At 49.8% G+C, this 15,520-nt stretch overlaps 11 non-coding genes and 13 pseudogenes across 11 annotated transcripts; all 24 read right to left on the minus strand.

Annotated features, from left to right (window-relative positions):
• Positions 1 to 441: 441 nt before the first annotated feature.
• On the minus strand, positions 442 to 560 carry LOC142561318 (5S ribosomal RNA; annotated as a pseudogene).
• Positions 561 to 1,086: 526 nt separating this feature from the next.
• Positions 1,087 to 1,205, minus strand: LOC142561898 (5S ribosomal RNA; annotated as a pseudogene).
• A 520-nt stretch (positions 1,206 to 1,725) lies between these two features.
• Positions 1,726 to 1,844, minus strand: LOC142562375 (5S ribosomal RNA; annotated as a pseudogene).
• A 525-nt stretch (positions 1,845 to 2,369) lies between these two features.
• Positions 2,370 to 2,488, minus strand: LOC142562661 (5S ribosomal RNA). The gene has a single exon (XR_012823980.1). It is a non-coding gene; the product is annotated as a 5S ribosomal RNA (ribosomal RNA).
• Positions 2,489 to 3,012: 524 nt separating this feature from the next.
• Positions 3,013 to 3,131, minus strand: LOC142562662 (5S ribosomal RNA). Its single transcript, XR_012823981.1, has one exon. It is a non-coding gene; the product is annotated as a 5S ribosomal RNA (ribosomal RNA).
• A 525-nt stretch (positions 3,132 to 3,656) lies between these two features.
• Positions 3,657 to 3,775, minus strand: LOC142561166 (5S ribosomal RNA). The gene has a single exon (XR_012823693.1). It is a non-coding gene; the product is annotated as a 5S ribosomal RNA (ribosomal RNA).
• Positions 3,776 to 4,300: 525 nt separating this feature from the next.
• Positions 4,301 to 4,419, minus strand: LOC142562666 (5S ribosomal RNA). The gene has a single exon (XR_012823985.1). It is a non-coding gene; the product is annotated as a 5S ribosomal RNA (ribosomal RNA).
• A 525-nt stretch (positions 4,420 to 4,944) lies between these two features.
• On the minus strand, positions 4,945 to 5,063 carry LOC142562899 (5S ribosomal RNA). The gene has a single exon (XR_012824210.1). It is a non-coding gene; the product is annotated as a 5S ribosomal RNA (ribosomal RNA).
• Positions 5,064 to 5,570: 507 nt separating this feature from the next.
• LOC142561429 (5S ribosomal RNA) lies at positions 5,571 to 5,689 on the minus strand (annotated as a pseudogene).
• A 525-nt stretch (positions 5,690 to 6,214) lies between these two features.
• LOC142561752 (5S ribosomal RNA) lies at positions 6,215 to 6,333 on the minus strand (annotated as a pseudogene).
• Positions 6,334 to 6,857: 524 nt separating this feature from the next.
• Positions 6,858 to 6,976, minus strand: LOC142561091 (5S ribosomal RNA). The gene has a single exon (XR_012823620.1). It is a non-coding gene; the product is annotated as a 5S ribosomal RNA (ribosomal RNA).
• Positions 6,977 to 7,503: 527 nt separating this feature from the next.
• Positions 7,504 to 7,622, minus strand: LOC142562011 (5S ribosomal RNA; annotated as a pseudogene).
• Positions 7,623 to 8,147: 525 nt separating this feature from the next.
• LOC142561753 (5S ribosomal RNA) lies at positions 8,148 to 8,266 on the minus strand (annotated as a pseudogene).
• Positions 8,267 to 8,790: 524 nt separating this feature from the next.
• Positions 8,791 to 8,909, minus strand: LOC142562689 (5S ribosomal RNA). Its single transcript, XR_012824007.1, has one exon. It is a non-coding gene; the product is annotated as a 5S ribosomal RNA (ribosomal RNA).
• A 527-nt stretch (positions 8,910 to 9,436) lies between these two features.
• LOC142562324 (5S ribosomal RNA) lies at positions 9,437 to 9,555 on the minus strand (annotated as a pseudogene).
• Positions 9,556 to 10,080: 525 nt separating this feature from the next.
• LOC142561928 (5S ribosomal RNA) lies at positions 10,081 to 10,198 on the minus strand (annotated as a pseudogene).
• A 525-nt stretch (positions 10,199 to 10,723) lies between these two features.
• LOC142561319 (5S ribosomal RNA) lies at positions 10,724 to 10,842 on the minus strand (annotated as a pseudogene).
• Positions 10,843 to 11,367: 525 nt separating this feature from the next.
• LOC142561899 (5S ribosomal RNA) lies at positions 11,368 to 11,486 on the minus strand (annotated as a pseudogene).
• Positions 11,487 to 12,006: 520 nt separating this feature from the next.
• On the minus strand, positions 12,007 to 12,125 carry LOC142562376 (5S ribosomal RNA; annotated as a pseudogene).
• A 526-nt stretch (positions 12,126 to 12,651) lies between these two features.
• Positions 12,652 to 12,770, minus strand: LOC142562663 (5S ribosomal RNA). Its single transcript, XR_012823982.1, has one exon. It is a non-coding gene; the product is annotated as a 5S ribosomal RNA (ribosomal RNA).
• Positions 12,771 to 13,294: 524 nt separating this feature from the next.
• On the minus strand, positions 13,295 to 13,413 carry LOC142562664 (5S ribosomal RNA). Its single transcript, XR_012823983.1, has one exon. It is a non-coding gene; the product is annotated as a 5S ribosomal RNA (ribosomal RNA).
• Positions 13,414 to 13,938: 525 nt separating this feature from the next.
• On the minus strand, positions 13,939 to 14,057 carry LOC142561167 (5S ribosomal RNA). Its single transcript, XR_012823694.1, has one exon. It is a non-coding gene; the product is annotated as a 5S ribosomal RNA (ribosomal RNA).
• A 525-nt stretch (positions 14,058 to 14,582) lies between these two features.
• Positions 14,583 to 14,701, minus strand: LOC142561570 (5S ribosomal RNA; annotated as a pseudogene).
• Positions 14,702 to 15,226: 525 nt separating this feature from the next.
• On the minus strand, positions 15,227 to 15,345 carry LOC142562900 (5S ribosomal RNA). Its single transcript, XR_012824211.1, has one exon. It is a non-coding gene; the product is annotated as a 5S ribosomal RNA (ribosomal RNA).
• Positions 15,346 to 15,520: the final 175 nt, after the last annotated feature.

Here is a 15,520-nt window from a genome sequence, read left to right on the forward strand (position 1 = left end):
CGCGGCAGTCTTTCCGTGAACAATACACGCACCCGTCGTGTACGTTGATCACTCCGTTTGTCGTTGTTCGCTGCATGCGTGCGTGCTAGTGCTCACAAAAACAAGAGGGCGAGCGCCACATTTTGCGCGCGTTGCAGCCCACAAGGTGCCACTTTATTGATGCGTTGTCATTGAGCTGTATGCGGGTATGATAAGTAAGCGGTTAGAAGCTTGTGCGACTAAATTTTGCATCATTACGTATACCGTTTACCACTGTCATCATTCCGCGTACAATATCGTGTAGTGGCCTGAATATTGTTGGTGTTACACTTCGGCGTTGGCTCTACCAGCAGGCTCCAGTTGAACGTAAGTTACAGTAAATGCAACCACCCACACGTTGTGCAAATGAAAAAAAAAAACAAGACGTCACAGAAGCACGCAATAAAAAAGAAAAAAGAACGGTGCCATCAGCACTCGGTGTTCCCAGGTGGTCTCCCTCCCAAGTACTGACCGAGCCCAATGCTGCTTAGCTTCGGGGATCGGACGAGAACCGGCGTATTCCGCATGGTATGGCCGATGGCGAGAATGTGCCGTTTACGACTGCACCTGTATCGTGCTGCTATGTTGTGCAGTCGCCGAATGTATTGCTACAGCATACAGCACGTACGCGGCAGTCTTTCCGTGAACAATACACGCACCCGTCGTGTACGTTGATCACTCCGTTTGTGGTTGTTCGCTGCATGCGTGCGTGCCAGTGCTCACAAAAACAAGAGGGCGAGCGCCACAATTTGCGCGCGTTGCAGCCTACAAGGTGCCACTTTATTGATGCGTTGTCATTGAGCTGTATGCGGGTGTGATAAGTAAGCGGTTAGAAGCTTGTGCGACTAAATTTTGCATCATTACGTATACCGCTTACCACCGTCATCATTCCGTGTACAATATTGTGTAGTGGCCTGAATATTGTTGGTGTTACACTTCGGCTTTGGCTCTACGAGAAGGCTCCAGTTGAACGTAAGTTACAGTAAATGCAACCACCCACACGTTGTGCAAATGAAAAAAAAAAACAAGACGTCACAGAAGCACGCAATAAAAAAGCAAAAAGAACGGTGCCATCAGCACTCGGTGTTCCCAGGTGGTCTCCCTCCCAAGTACTGACCGAGCCCAATGCTGCTTAGCTTCGGGTATCGGACGAGAACCGGCGTATTCAGCATGGTATGGCCCATGGCGAGAATGTGCTGTTTACGACTGCACCTGTATCGTGCTGCTATGTTGTGCAGTCGCCGAATGTATTGCTACAGCATACGGCACGTACGCGGCAGTCTTTCCGTGAACAATACACGCACGCGTCGTGTACGTTGATTACTCCGTTTGTGGTTGTTCGCTGCATGCGTGCGTGCTAGTGCTCACAAAAACAAGAGGGCGAGCGCCACATTTTGCGCGCGTTGCAGCCCACAAGGTGCCACTTTATTGATGCGTTGTCATTGAGCTGTATGCGGGTGTGATAAGTAAGCGGTTAGAAGTTTGTGCGACTAAATTTTGCATCATTACGTATACCGCTTACCACCGTCATCATTCCGCGTACAATATCGTGTAGTGGCCTGAATATTGTTGGTGTTACACTTCGGCGTTGGCTCGACCAGCAGGCTCCAGTTGAACGTAAGTTACAGTAAAAGCAACCACCCACACGTTGTGCAAATGAAAAAAAAGACGTCACAGAAGCACGCAATAAAAAAGCAAAAAGAACGGTGCCGTCATCACTCGGTGTTCCCAGGTGGTCTCCCTCCCAAGTACTGACCGAACCCAATACTGCTTAGCTTCGGGGATCGGACGAGAACCGGCGTATTCAGCATGGTATGGCCGATGGCGAGAATGTGCTGTTTACGACTGCACCTGTATCGTGCTGCTATGTTGTGCAGTCGCCGAATGTATTGCTACAGCATACAGCACGTACGCGGCAGTCTTTCCGTGAACAATACACGCACGCATCGTGTACGTTGATCACTCCTTTTGTGGTTGTTCGCTGCATGCGTGCGTGCTAGTGCTCACAAAAACAAGAGGGCGAGCGCCACATTTTCCGCGCGCTGCAGCCCACAAGGTGCCACTTTATTGATGCGTTGTCATTGAGCTGTATGCGGGTGTGATAAGTAAGCGGTTAGAAGCTTGTGCGACTAAATTTTGCATCATTACGTATACCGCTTACCACCGTCATCATTCCGCGTAGAATATCGTGTAGTGGCCTGAATATTGTTGGTGTTACACTTCGGCGTTGGCTCTACCAGCAGGCTCCAGTTGAACGTAAGTTACAGCAAATGCAACCACCCACACGTTGTGCAAATGAAAAAAAAAACAAGACGTCACAGAAGCACGCAATAAAAAAGCAAAAAGAACGGTGCCATCAGCACTCGGTGTTCCCAGGTGGTCTCCCTCCCAAGTACTGACCGAGCCCAATGCTGCTTAGCTTCGGGGATCGGACGAGAACCGGCGTATTCAGCATGGTATGGCCGATGGCGAGAATGTGCTGTTTACGACTGCACCTGTATCGTGCTGCTATGTTGTGCAGTCGCCGAATGTATTGCTACAGCATACAGCACGTACGCGGCAGTCTTTCCGTGAACAATACACGCACCCGTCGTGTACGTTGATCACTCCGTTTGTCGTTGTTCGCTACATGCGTGCGTGCTAGTGCTCACAAAAACAAGAGGGCGAGCGCCACATTTTGCGCGCGTTGCAGCCCACAAGGTGCCACTTTATTGATGCGTTGTCATTGAGCTGTATGCGGGTATGATAAGTAAGCGGTTAGAAGCTTGTGCGACTAAATTTTGCATCATTACGTATACCGTTTACCACCGTCATCATTCCGCGTACAATATCGTGTAGTGGCCTCAATATTGTTGGTGTTACACTTCGGCGTTGGCTCTACTAGCAGGCTCCAGTTGAACGTAAGTTACAGTAAATGCAACCACCCACACGTTGTGCAAATGAAAAAAAAACAAGACGTCACAGAAGCACGCAATAAAAAAGAAAAAAGAACGGTGCCATCAGCACTCGGTGTTCCCAGGTGGTCTCCCTCCCAAGTACTGACCGAGCCCAATGCTGCTTAGCTTCGGGGATCGGACGAGAACCGGCGTATTCAGCATGGTATGGCCGATGGCGAGAATGTGCTGTTTACGACTGCACCTGTATCGTGCTGCTATGTTGTGCAGTCGCCGAATGTATTGCTACAGCATACAGCACGTACGCGGCAGTCTTTCCGTGAACAATACACGCACCCGTCGTGTACGTTGATCACTCCGTTTGTGGTTGTTCGCTGCATGCGTGCGTGCTAGTGCTCACAAAAACAAGAGGGCGAGCGCCACAATTTGCGCGCGCTGCAGCCCACAAGGTGCCACTTTATTGATGCGTTGTCATTGAGCTGTATGCGGGTGTGATAAGTAAGCGGTTAGAAGTTTGTGCGACTAAATTTTGCATCATTACGTATACCGCTTACCACCGTCATCATTCCGTGTACAATATCGTGTAGTGGCCTGAATATTGTTGGTGGTACACTTCGGCTTTGGCTCAACCAGAAGGCTCCAGTTGAACGTAAGTTACAGTAAATGCAACCACCCACACGTTGTGCAAATGAAAAAAAAAACAAGACGTCACAGAAGCACGCAATAAAAAAGCAAAAAGAACGGTGCCATCAGCACTCGGTGTTCCCAGGTGGTCTCCCTCCCAAGTACTGACCGAGCCCAATGCTGCTTAGCTTCGGGGATCGGACGAGAACTGGCGTATTCAGCATGGTATGGCCGATGGCGAGAATGTGCTGTTAACGACTGCACCTGTATCGTGCTGCTATGTTGTACAGTCGCCGAATGTATTGCTACAGCATACAGCACGTACGCGGCAGTCTTTCCGTGAACAATACACGCACGCGTCGTGTACGTTGATCACTCCGTTTGTGGTTGTTCGCTGCATGCGTGCGTTCTAGTGCTCACAAAAACAAGAGGGCGAGCGCCACATTTTGCGCGCGTTGCAGCCCACAAGGTGCCACTTTATTGATGCGTTGTCATTGAGCTGTATGCGGGTGTGATAAGTAAGCGGTTAGAAGCTTGTGCGACTAAATTTTGCATCATTACGTATACCGCTTACCACCGTCATCATTCCGCGTAGAATATCGTGTAGTGGCCTGAATATTGTTGGTGTTACACTTCGGCGTTGGCTCTACCAGCAGGCTCCAGTTGAACGTAAGTTACAGCAAATGCAACCACCCACACGTTGTGCAAATGAAAAAAAAAACAAGACGTCACAGAAGCACGCAATAAAAAAGCAAAAAGAATGGTGCCATCAGCACTCGGTGTTCCCAGGTGGTCTCCCTCCCAAGTACTGACCTAGCCCAATGCTGCTTAGCTTCGGGGATCGGACGAGAACCGGCGTATTCAGCATGGTATGGCCGATGGCGAGAATGTGCTGTTTACGACTGCACCTGTATCGTGCTGCTATGTTGTGCAGTCGCCGAATGTATTGCTACAGCATACAGCACGTACGCGGCAGTCTTTCCGTGAACAATACACGCACCCGTCGTGTACGTTGATCACTCCGTTTGTCGTTGTTCGCTGCATGCGTGCGTGCTAGTGCTCACAAAAACAAGAGGGCGAGCGCCACATTTTGCGCGCGTTGCAGCCCACAAGGTGCCACTTTATTGATGCGTTGTCATTGAGCTGTATGCGGGTATGATAAGTAAGCGGTTAGAAGCTTGTGCGACTAAATTTTGCATCATTACGTATACCGTTTACCACCGTCATCATTCCGCGTACAATATCGTGTATTGGCCTGAATATTGTTGGTGTTACACTTCGGCGTTGGCTCTACCAGCAGGCTCCAGTTGAACGTAAGTTACAGTAAATGCAACCACCCACACGTTGTGCAAATGAAAAATAAAACAAGACGTCACAGAAGCACGCAATAAAAAAGAAAAAAGAACGGTGCCATCAGCACTCGGTGTTCCCAGGTGGTCTCCCTCCCAAGTACTGACCGAGCCCAATGCTGCTTAGCTTCGGGGATCGGACGAGAACCGGCGTATTCAGCATGGTATGGCCAATGGCGAGAATGTGCTGTTTACGACTGCACCTGTATCGTGCTGCTATGTTGTGCAGTCGCCGAATGTATTGCTACAGCATACAGCACGTACGCGGCAGTCTTTCCGTGAACAATACACGCACCCGTCGTGTACGTTGATCACTCCGTTTGTGGTTGTTCGCTGCATGCGTGCGTGCTAGTGCTCACAAAAACAAGAGGGCGAGCGCCACAATTTGCGCGCGTTGCAGCCCACAAGGTGCCACTTTATTGATGCGTTGTCATTGAGCTGTATGCGGGTGTGATAAGTAAGCGGTTAGATGCTTGTGCGACTAAATTTTGCATCATTACGTATACCGCTTACCACCGTCATCATTCCGTGTACAATATCGTGTAGTGGCCTGAATATTGTTGGTGTTACACTTCGGCTTTGGCTCTACCAGAAGGCTCCAGTTGAACGTAAGTTACAGTAAATGCAAGAAGCAAGAAGCAAATGCAAGTCACAGAAGCACGCAATAAAAAAGCAAAAAGAACGGTGCCATCAGCACTCGCTGTTCCCAGGTGGTCTCCCTCCCAAGTACTGACCGAGCCCAATGCTGCTTAGCTTCGGGGATCGGACGAGAACCGGCGTATTCAGCAAGGTATGGCCGATGGCGAGAATGTGCTGTTTACGACTGCACCTGTATCGTGCTGCTATATTGTGCAGTCGCCGAATGTATTGCTACAGCATACAGCACGTACGCGGCAGTCTTTCCGGGAACAATACACGCACGCGTCGTGTACGTTGATCACTCCGTTTGTGGTTGTTCCCTGCATGCGTGCGTGCTAGTGCTCATAAAAACAAGAGGGCGAGCGCCACATTTTGCGCGCGTTGCAGCCCACAAGGTGCCACTTTATTGATGCGTTGTCATTGAGCTGTATGCGGGTGTGATAAGTAAGCGGTTAGAAGCTTGTGCGACTAAATTTTGCATCATTACGTATACCACTTACCACCGTCATCATTCCGCGTACAATATCGTGTAGTGGCCTGAATATTGTTGGTGTTACACTTCGGCGTTGGCTCTACCAGCAGGCTCCAGTTGAACGTAAGTTACAGTAAATGCAACCACCCACACGTTGTGCAAATGAAAAAAAAAACAAGACGTCACAGAAGCACGCAATAAAAAAGCAAAAAGAACGGTGGCATCAGCACTCGGTGTTCCCAGGTGGTATCCCTCCCAAGTACTGACCGAGCCCAATGCTGCTTAGCTTCGGGGATCGGACGAGAACCGGCGTATTCAGCATGGTATGGCCGATGGCGAGAATGTGCTGTTTACGACTGCACCTGTATCGTGCTGCTATGTTGTGCAGTCGCCGAATGTATTGCTACAGCATACAGCACGTACGCGGCAGTCTTTCCGTGAACAATACACGCACGCGTCGTGTACGTTGATCACTCCGTTTGTGGTTGTTCGCTGCATGCGTGCGTGCTAGTGCTCACAAAAACAAGAGGGCGAGCGCCACATTTTGCGCGCGTTGCAGCCCACAAGGTGCCACTTTATTGATGCGTTGTCATTGAGCTGTATGCGGGTGTGATAAGTAAGCGGTTAGAAGCTTGTGCGACTAAATTTTGCAGGATTACGTATACCGCTTACCACCGTCATCATTCCGCGTACAATATCCTGTAGTGGCCTGAATATTGTTGGTGTTACACTTCGGCGTTGGCTCTACCAGCAGGCTCCAGTTGAACGTAAGTTACAGTAAATGCAACCACCCACACGTTGTGCAAATGAAAAAAAAACAAGACGTCACAGAAGCACGCAATAAAAAAGCAAAAAGAACGGTGCCATCAGCACTCGGTGTTCCCAGGTGGTCTCCCTCCCAAGTACTGACCGAGCCCAATGCTGCTTAGCTTCGGGGACCGGACGAGAACCGGCGTATTCAGCATGGTATGGCCGATGGCGAGAATGTGTTGTTTACGACTGCACCTGTATCGTGCTGCTATGTCGTGCAGTCGCCGAATGTATTGCTACAGCATACAGCACGTACGCGGCAGTCTTTCCGTGAACAATACACGCACGCGTCGTGTACGTTGATCACTCCGTTTGTGGTTGTTCGCTGCATGCGTGCGTGCTATTGCTCACAAAAACAAGAGGGCGAGCGCCACATTTTGCGCGCGTTGCAGCCCGCAACGTGCCACTTTATTGATGCGTTGTCATTGAACTGTATGCGGGTGTGATAAGTAAGCGGTTAGAAGCTTGTGCGACTAAATTTTGCATCATTACGTATACCGCTTACCACCGACATCATTCCGCGTACAATATCGTGTGTTGGCCGGAATATTGTTGGTGTTATACTTCGGCGTTGGCTCTACCAGCAGGCTCCAGTTGAACGTAAGTTACAGTAAATGCAACCACCCACACGTTGTGCAAATGAAAAAAAAAAAACAAGACGTCACAGAAACACGCAATAAAAAAGCAAAAAGAACGGTGCCATCAGCACTCGGTGTTCCCAGGTGGTCCCCCTCCCAAGTACTGACCGAGCCCAATGCTGAATAGCTTCGGGGATCGGACGAGAACCGGCGTATTCAGCATGGTATGGCCGATGGCGAGAATGTGCTGTTTACGACTGCACCTGTATCGTGCTGCTGTGTTGTGCAGTCACCGAATGTATTGCTACAGCATACAGCACGTACGCGGCAGTCTTTCCGTGAACAATACACGCACGCGTCGTGTACGTTGATCACTCCGTTTGTGGTTGTTCGCTGCATGCGTGCATGCTAGTGCTCACAAAAACAAGAGGGCGAGCGCCACATTTTGCGCGCGTTGCAGCCCACAAGGTGCCACTTTATTGATGCGTTGTCATTGAGCTGTATGCGTTTGTGATAAGTAAGCGGTTAGAAGATTGTGCGACTAAATTTTGCATCATTACGTATACCGCTTACCACCGTCATCATTCCGCGCACAATATCGTGCAGTGGCCTGAATATTGTTGGTGTTACACTTCGGCGTTGGCTCTACCAGCAGTCTCCAGTTGAACCTAAGTTACAGTAAATGCAAACACCCACACGTTGTGCAAATGAAAAAAAAAACAAGACGTCACAGAAGCACGCAATAAAAAAGCAAAAAGAACGGTGGCATCAGCACTCGGTGTTCCCAGGTGGTATCCCTCCCAAGTACTGACCGAGCCCAATGCTGCTTAGCTTCGGGGATCGGACGAGAACCGGCGTATTCAGCATGGTATGGCCGATGGCGAGAATGTGCTGTTTACGACTGCAGCTGTATCGTGCTGCTATGTTGTGCAGTCGCCGAATGTATTGCTACAGCATACAGCACGTACGCGGCAGTCTTTCCGTGAACAATACACGCACGCGTCGTGTACGTTGATCACTCCGTTTGTGGTTGTTCGCTGCATGCGTGCGTGCTAGTGCTCACAAAAACAAGAGGGCGAGCGCCACATTTTGCGCGCGTTGCAGCCCACAAGGTGCCACTTTATTGATGCGTTGTCATTGAGCTGTATGCGGGTGTGATAAGTAAGCGGTTAGAAGCTTGTGCGACTAAATTTTGCAGGATTACGTATACCGCTTAGCACCGTCATCATTCCGCGTACAATATCCTGTAGTGGCCTGAATATTGTTGGTGTTACACTTCGGCGTTGGCTCTACCAGCAGGCTCCAGTTGAACGTAAGTTACAGTAAATGCAACCACCCACACGTTGTGCAAATGAAAAAAAAACAAGACGTCACAGAAGCACGCAATAAAAAAGCAAAAAGAACGGTGCCATCAGCACTCGGTGTTCCCAGGTGGTCTCCCTCCCAAGTACTGACCGAGCCCGATGCTGCTTAGCTTCGGCGATCGGACGAGAACCGGCGTATTCAGCATGGTATGGCCGATGGCGAGAATGTGCTGTTTAGGACTGCACCTGTATCGTGCTGCTATGTTGTGCAGTCGCCGAATGTATTGCTACAGCATACAGCACGTACGCGGCAGTCTTTCCGTGAACAATACACGCACGCGTCGTGTACGTTGATCACTCCGTTTGTGGTTGTTCGCTGCATGCGTGCGTGCTAGAGCTCACAAAAACAAGAGGGCGAGCGCCACATTTTGCGCGCGTTGCAGCCCACAAGGTGCCACTTTATTGATGCGTTGTCATTGAGCTGTATGCGGGTGTGATAAGTAAGCGGTTAGAAGCTTGTGCGACTAAATTTTGCATCATTACGTATACCGCTTACTACCGTCATCATTCCGCGTACAATATCGTGTAGTGGCCTGAATATTGTTGGTGTTACACTTCGGCGTTGGCTCTACCAGCAGGCTCCAGTTGAACGTAAGTTACAGTAAATGCAACCACCCACACGTTGTGCAAATGAAAAAAACAAAACAAGACGTCACAGAAGCACGCAATAAAAAAGCAAAAAGAACGGTGCCATCAGCACTCGGTGTTTCCAGGTGGTCTCCCTCCCAAGTACTGACCGAGCCCAATGCTGCTTAGCTTCGGGTATCGGACGAGAACCGGCGTATTCAGCATGGTATGGCCCATGGCGAGAATGTGCTGTTTACGACTGCACCTGTATCGTGCTGCTATGTTGTGCAGTCGCCGAATGTATTGCTACAGCATACAGCACGTACGCGGCAGTCTTTCCGTGAACAATACACGCACGCGTCGTGTACGTTGATCACTCCGTTTGTGGTTGTTCGCTGCATGCGTGCGTGCTAGTGCTCACAAAAACAAGAGGGCGAGCGCCACATTTTGCGCGCGTTGCAGCCCACAAGGTGCCACTTTATTGATGCGTTGTCATTGAGCTGTATGCGGGTGTGATAAGTAAGCGGTTAGAAGCTTGTGCGACTAAATTTTGCAGGATTACGTATACCGCTTACCACCGTCATCATTCCGCGTACAATATCCTGTAGTGGCCTGAATATTGTTGGTGTTACACTTCGGCGGTGGCTCTACCAGCAGGCTCCAGTTGAACGTAAGTTACAGTAAATGCAACCACCCACACGTTGTGCAAATGAAAAAAAAAACAAGACGTCACCGAAGCACGCAATAAAAAAGCAAAAAGAACGGTGCCATCACACTCGGTGTTCCCAGGTGGTCTCCCTCCCAAGTACTGACCGAGCCCGATGCTGCTTAGCTTCGGCGATCGGACGAGAACCGGCGTATTCAGCATGGTATGGCCGATGGCGAGAATGTGCCGTTTACGACTGCACCTGTATCGTGCTGCTATGTTGTGCAGTCGCCGAATGTATTGCTACAGCATACAGCACGTACGCGGCAGTCTTTCCGTGAACAATACACGCACGCGTCGTGTACGTTGATCACTCCGTTTGTCGTTGTTCGCTGCATGCGTGCGTGCTAGTGCTCACAAAAACAAGAGGGCGAGCGCCACATTTTGCGCGCGTTGCAGCCCACAAGGTGCCACTTTATTGATGCGTTGTCATTGAGCTGTATGCGGGTATGATAAGTAAGCGGTTAGAAGCTTGTGCGACTAAATTTTGCATCATTACGTATACCGTTTACCACTGTCATCATTCCGCGTACAATATCGTGTAGTGGCCTGAATATTGTTGGTGTTACACTTCGGCGTTGGCTCTACCAGCAGGCTCCAGTTGAACGTAAGTTACAGTAAATGCAACCACCCACACGTTGTGCAAATGAAAAAAAAAACAAGACGTCACAGAAGCACGCAATAAAAAAGAAAAAAGAACGGTGCCATCAGCACTCGGTGTTCCCAGGTGGTCTCCCTCCCAAGTACTGACCGAGCCCAATGCTGCTTAGCTTCGGGGATCGGACGAGAACCGGCGTATTCCGCATGGTATGGCCGATGGCGAGAATGTGCCGTTTACGACTGCACCTGTATCGTGCTGCTATGTTGTGCAGTCGCCGAATGTATTGCTACAGCATACAGCACGTACGCGGCAGTCTTTCCGTGAACAATACACGCACCCGTCGTGTACGTTGATCACTCCGTTTGTGGTTGTTCGCTGCATGCGTGCGTGCTAGTGCTCACAAAAACAAGAGGGCGAGCGCCACAATTTGCGCGCGTTGCAGCCTACAAGGTGCCACTTTATTGATGCGTTGTCATTGAGCTGTATGCGGGTGTGATAAGTAAGCGGTTAGAAGCTTGTGCGACTAAATTTTGCATCATTACGTATACCGCTTACCACCGTCATCATTCCGTGTACAATATTGTGTAGTGGCCTGAATATTGTTGGTGTTACACTTCGGCTTTGGCTCTACGAGAAGGCTCCAGTTGAACGTAAGTTACAGTAAATGCAACCACCCACACGTTGTGCAAATGAAAAAAAAAACAAGACGTCACAGAAGCACGCAATAAAAAAGCAAAAAGAACGGTGCCATCAGCACTCGGTGTTCCCAGGTGGTCTCCCTCCCAAGTACTGACCGAGCCCAATGCTGCTTAGCTTCGGGTATCGGACGAGAACCGGCGTATTCAGCATGGTATGGCCCATGGCGAGAATGTGCTGTTTACGACTGCACCTGTATCGTGCTGCTATGTTGTGCAGTCGCCGAATGTATTGCTACAGCATACGGCACGTACGCGGCAGTCTTTCCGTGAACAATACACGCACGCGTCGTGTACGTTGATTACTCCGTTTGTGGTTGTTCGCTGCATGCGTGCGTGCTAGTGCTCACAAAAACAAGAGGGCGAGCGCCACATTTTGCGCGCGTTGCAGCCCACAAGGTGCCACTTTATTGATGCGTTGTCATTGAGCTGTATGCGGGTGTGATAAGTAAGCGGTTAGAAGTTTGTGCGACTAAATTTTGCATCATTACGTATACCGCTTACCACCGTCATCATTCCGCGTACAATATCGTGTAGTGGCCTGAATATTGTTGGTGTTACACTTCGGCGTTGGCTCGACCAGCAGGCTCCAGTTGAACGTAAGTTACAGTAAAAGCAACCACCCACACGTTGTGCAAATGAAAAAAAAGACGTCACAGAAGCACGCAATAAAAAAGCAAAAAGAACGGTGCCGTCATCACTCGGTGTTCCCAGGTGGTCTCCCTCCCAAGTACTGACCGAACCCAATACTGCTTAGCTTCGGGGATCGGACGAGAACCGGCGTATTCAGCATGGTATGGCCGATGGCGAGAATGTGCTGTTTACGACTGCACCTGTATCGTGCTGCTATGTTGTGCAGTCGCCGAATGTATTGCTACAGCATACAGCACGTACGCGGCAGTCTTTCCGTGAACAATACACGCACGCATCGTGTACGTTGATCACTCCTTTTGTGGTTGTTCGCTGCATGCGTGCGTGCTAGTGCTCACAAAAACAAGAGGGCGAGCGCCACATTTTCCGCGCGCTGCAGCCCACAAGGTGCCACTTTATTGATGCGTTGTCATTGAGCTGTATGCGGGTGTGATAAGTAAGCGGTTAGAAGCTTGTGCGACTAAATTTTGCATCATTACGTATACCGCTTACCACCGTCATCATTCCGCGTAGAATATCGTGTAGTGGCCTGAATATTGTTGGTGTTACACTTCGGCGTTGGCTCTACCAGCAGGCTCCAGTTGAACGTAAGTTACAGCAAATGCAACCACCCACACGTTGTGCAAATAAAAAAAAAAAACAAGACGTCACAGAAGCACGCAATAAAAAAGCAAAAAGAACGGTGCCATCAGCACTCGGTGTTCCCAGGTGGTCTCCCTCCCAAGTACTGACCGAGCCCAATGCTGCTTAGCTTCGGGGATCGGACGAGAACCGGCGTATTCAGCATGGTATGGCCGATGGCGAGAATGTGCTGTTTACGACTGCACCTGTATCGTGCTGCTATGTTGTGCAGTCGCCGAATGTATTGCTACAGCATACAGCACGTACGCGGCAGTCTTTCCGTGAACAATACACGCACCCGTCGTGTACGTTGATCACTCCGTTTGTCGTTGTTCGCTACATGCGTGCGTGCTAGTGCTCACAAAAACAAGAGGGCGAGCGCCACATTTTGCGCGCGTTGCAGCCCACAAGGTGCCACTTTATTGATGCGTTGTCATTGAGCTGTATGCGGGTATGATAAGTAAGCGGTTAGAAGCTTGTGCGACTAAATTTTGCATCATTACGTATACCGTTTACCACCGTCATCATTCCGCGTACAATATCGTGTAGTGGCCTCAATATTGTTGGTGTTACACTTCGGCGTTGGCTCTACTAGCAGGCTCCAGTTGAACGTAAGTTACAGTAAATGCAACCACCCACACGTTGTGCAAATGAAAAAAAAACAAGACGTCACAGAAGCACGCAATAAAAAAGAAAAAAGAACGGTGCCATCAGCACTCGGTGTTCCCAGGTGGTCTCCCTCCCAAGTACTGACCGAGCCCAATGCTGCTTAGCTTCGGGGATCGGACGAGAACCGGCGTATTCAGCATGGTATGGCCGATGGCGAGAATGTGCTGTTTACGACTGCACCTGTATCGTGCTGCTATGTTGTGCAGTCGCCGAATGTATTGCTACAGCATACAGCACGTACGCGGCAGTCTTTCCGTGAACAATACACGCACCCGTCGTGTACGTTGATCACTCCGTTTGTGGTTGTTCGCTGCATGCGTGCGTGCTAGTGCTCACAAAAACAAGAGGGCGAGCGCCACAATTTGCGCGCGCTGCAGCCCACAAGGTGCCACTTTATTGATGCGTTGTCATTGAGCTGTATGCGGGTGTGATAAGTAAGCGGTTAGAAGTTTGTGCGACTAAATTTTGCATCATTACGTATACCGCTTACCACCGTCATCATTCCGTGTACAATATCGTGTAGTGGCCTGAATATTGTTGGTGGTACACTTCGGCTTTGGCTCAACCAGAAGGCTCCAGTTGAACGTAAGTTACAGTAAATGCAACCACCCACACGTTGTGCAAATGAAAAAAAAAACAAGACGTCACAGAAGCACGCAATAAAAAAGCAAAAAGAACGGTGCCATCAGCACTCGGTGTTCCCAGGTGGTCTCCCTCCCAAGTACTGACCGAGCCCAATGCTGCTTAGCTTCGGGGATCGGACGAGAACTGGCGTATTCAGCATGGTATGGCCGATGGCGAGAATGTGCTGTTAACGACTGCACCTGTATCGTGCTGCTATGTTGTACAGTCGCCGAATGTATTGCTACAGCATACAGCACGTACGCGGCAGTCTTTCCGTGAACAATACACGCACGCGTCGTGTACGTTGATCACTCCGTTTGTGGTTGTTCGCTGCATGCGTGCGTTCTAGTGCTCACAAAAACAAGAGGGCGAGCGCCACATTTTGCGCGCGTTGCAGCCCACAAGGTGCCACTTTATTGATGCGTTGTCATTGAGCTGTATGCGGGTGTGATAAGTAAGCGGTTAGAAGCTTGTGCGACTAAATTTTGCATCATTACGTATACCGCTTACCACCGTCATCATTCCGCGTAGAATATCGTGTAGTGGCCTGAATATTGTTGGTGTTACACTTCGGCGTTGGCTCTACCAGCAGGCTCCAGTTGAACGTAAGTTACAGCAAATGCAACCACCCACACGTTGTGCAAATGAAAAAAAAAACAAGACGTCACAGAAGCACGCAATAAAAAAGCAAAAAGAACGGTGCCATCAGCACTCGGTGATCCCAGGTGGTCTCCCTCCCAAGTACTGACCGAGCCCAATGCTGCTTAGCTTCGGGGATCGGACGAGAACCGGCGTATTCAGCATGGTATGGCCGATGGCGAGAATGTGCTGTTTACGACTGCACCTGTATCGTGCTGCTATGTTGTGCAGTCGCCGAATGTATTGCTACAGCATACAGCACGTACGCGGCAGTCTTTCCGTGAACAATACACGCACCCGTCGTGTACGTTGATCACTCCGTTTGTCGTTGTTCGCTGCATGCGTGCGTGCTAGTGCTCACAAAAACAAGAGGGCGAGCGCCACATTTTGCGCGCGTTGCAGCCCACAAGGTGCCACTTTATTGATGCGTTGTCATTGAGCTGTATGCGGGTATGATAAGTAAGCGGTTAGAAGCTTGTGCGACTAAATTTTGCATCATTACGTATACCGTTTACCACCGTCATCATTCGGCGTACAATATCGTGTATTGGCCTGAATATTGTTGGTGTTACACTTCGGCGTTGGCTCTACCAGCAGGCTCCAGTTGAACGTAAGTTACAGTAAATGCAACCACCCACACGTTGTGCAAATGAAAAATAAAACAAGACGTCACAGAAGCACGCAATAAAAAAGAAAAAAGAACGGTGCCATCAGCACTCGGTGTTCCCAGGTGGTCTCCCTCCCAAGTACTGACCGAGCCCAATGCTGCTTAGCTTCGGGGATCGGACGAGAACCGGCGTATTCAGCATGGTATGGCCAATGGCGAGAATGTGCTGTTTACGACTGCACCTGTATCGTGCTGCTATGTTGTGCAGTCGCCGAATGTATTGCTACAGCATACAGCACGTACGCGGCAGTCTTTCCGTGAACAATACACGCACCCGTCGTGTACGTTGATCACTCCGTTTGTGGTTGTTCTCTGCATGCGTGCGTGCTAGT

The sequence above is a fragment of the Dermacentor variabilis genome, chromosome 10 (assembly GCF_050947875.1).
Source record: "Dermacentor variabilis isolate Ectoservices chromosome 10, ASM5094787v1, whole genome shotgun sequence".
In the NCBI taxonomy this organism is placed as follows: Eukaryota; Metazoa; Arthropoda; class Arachnida; order Ixodida; family Ixodidae; genus Dermacentor; species Dermacentor variabilis.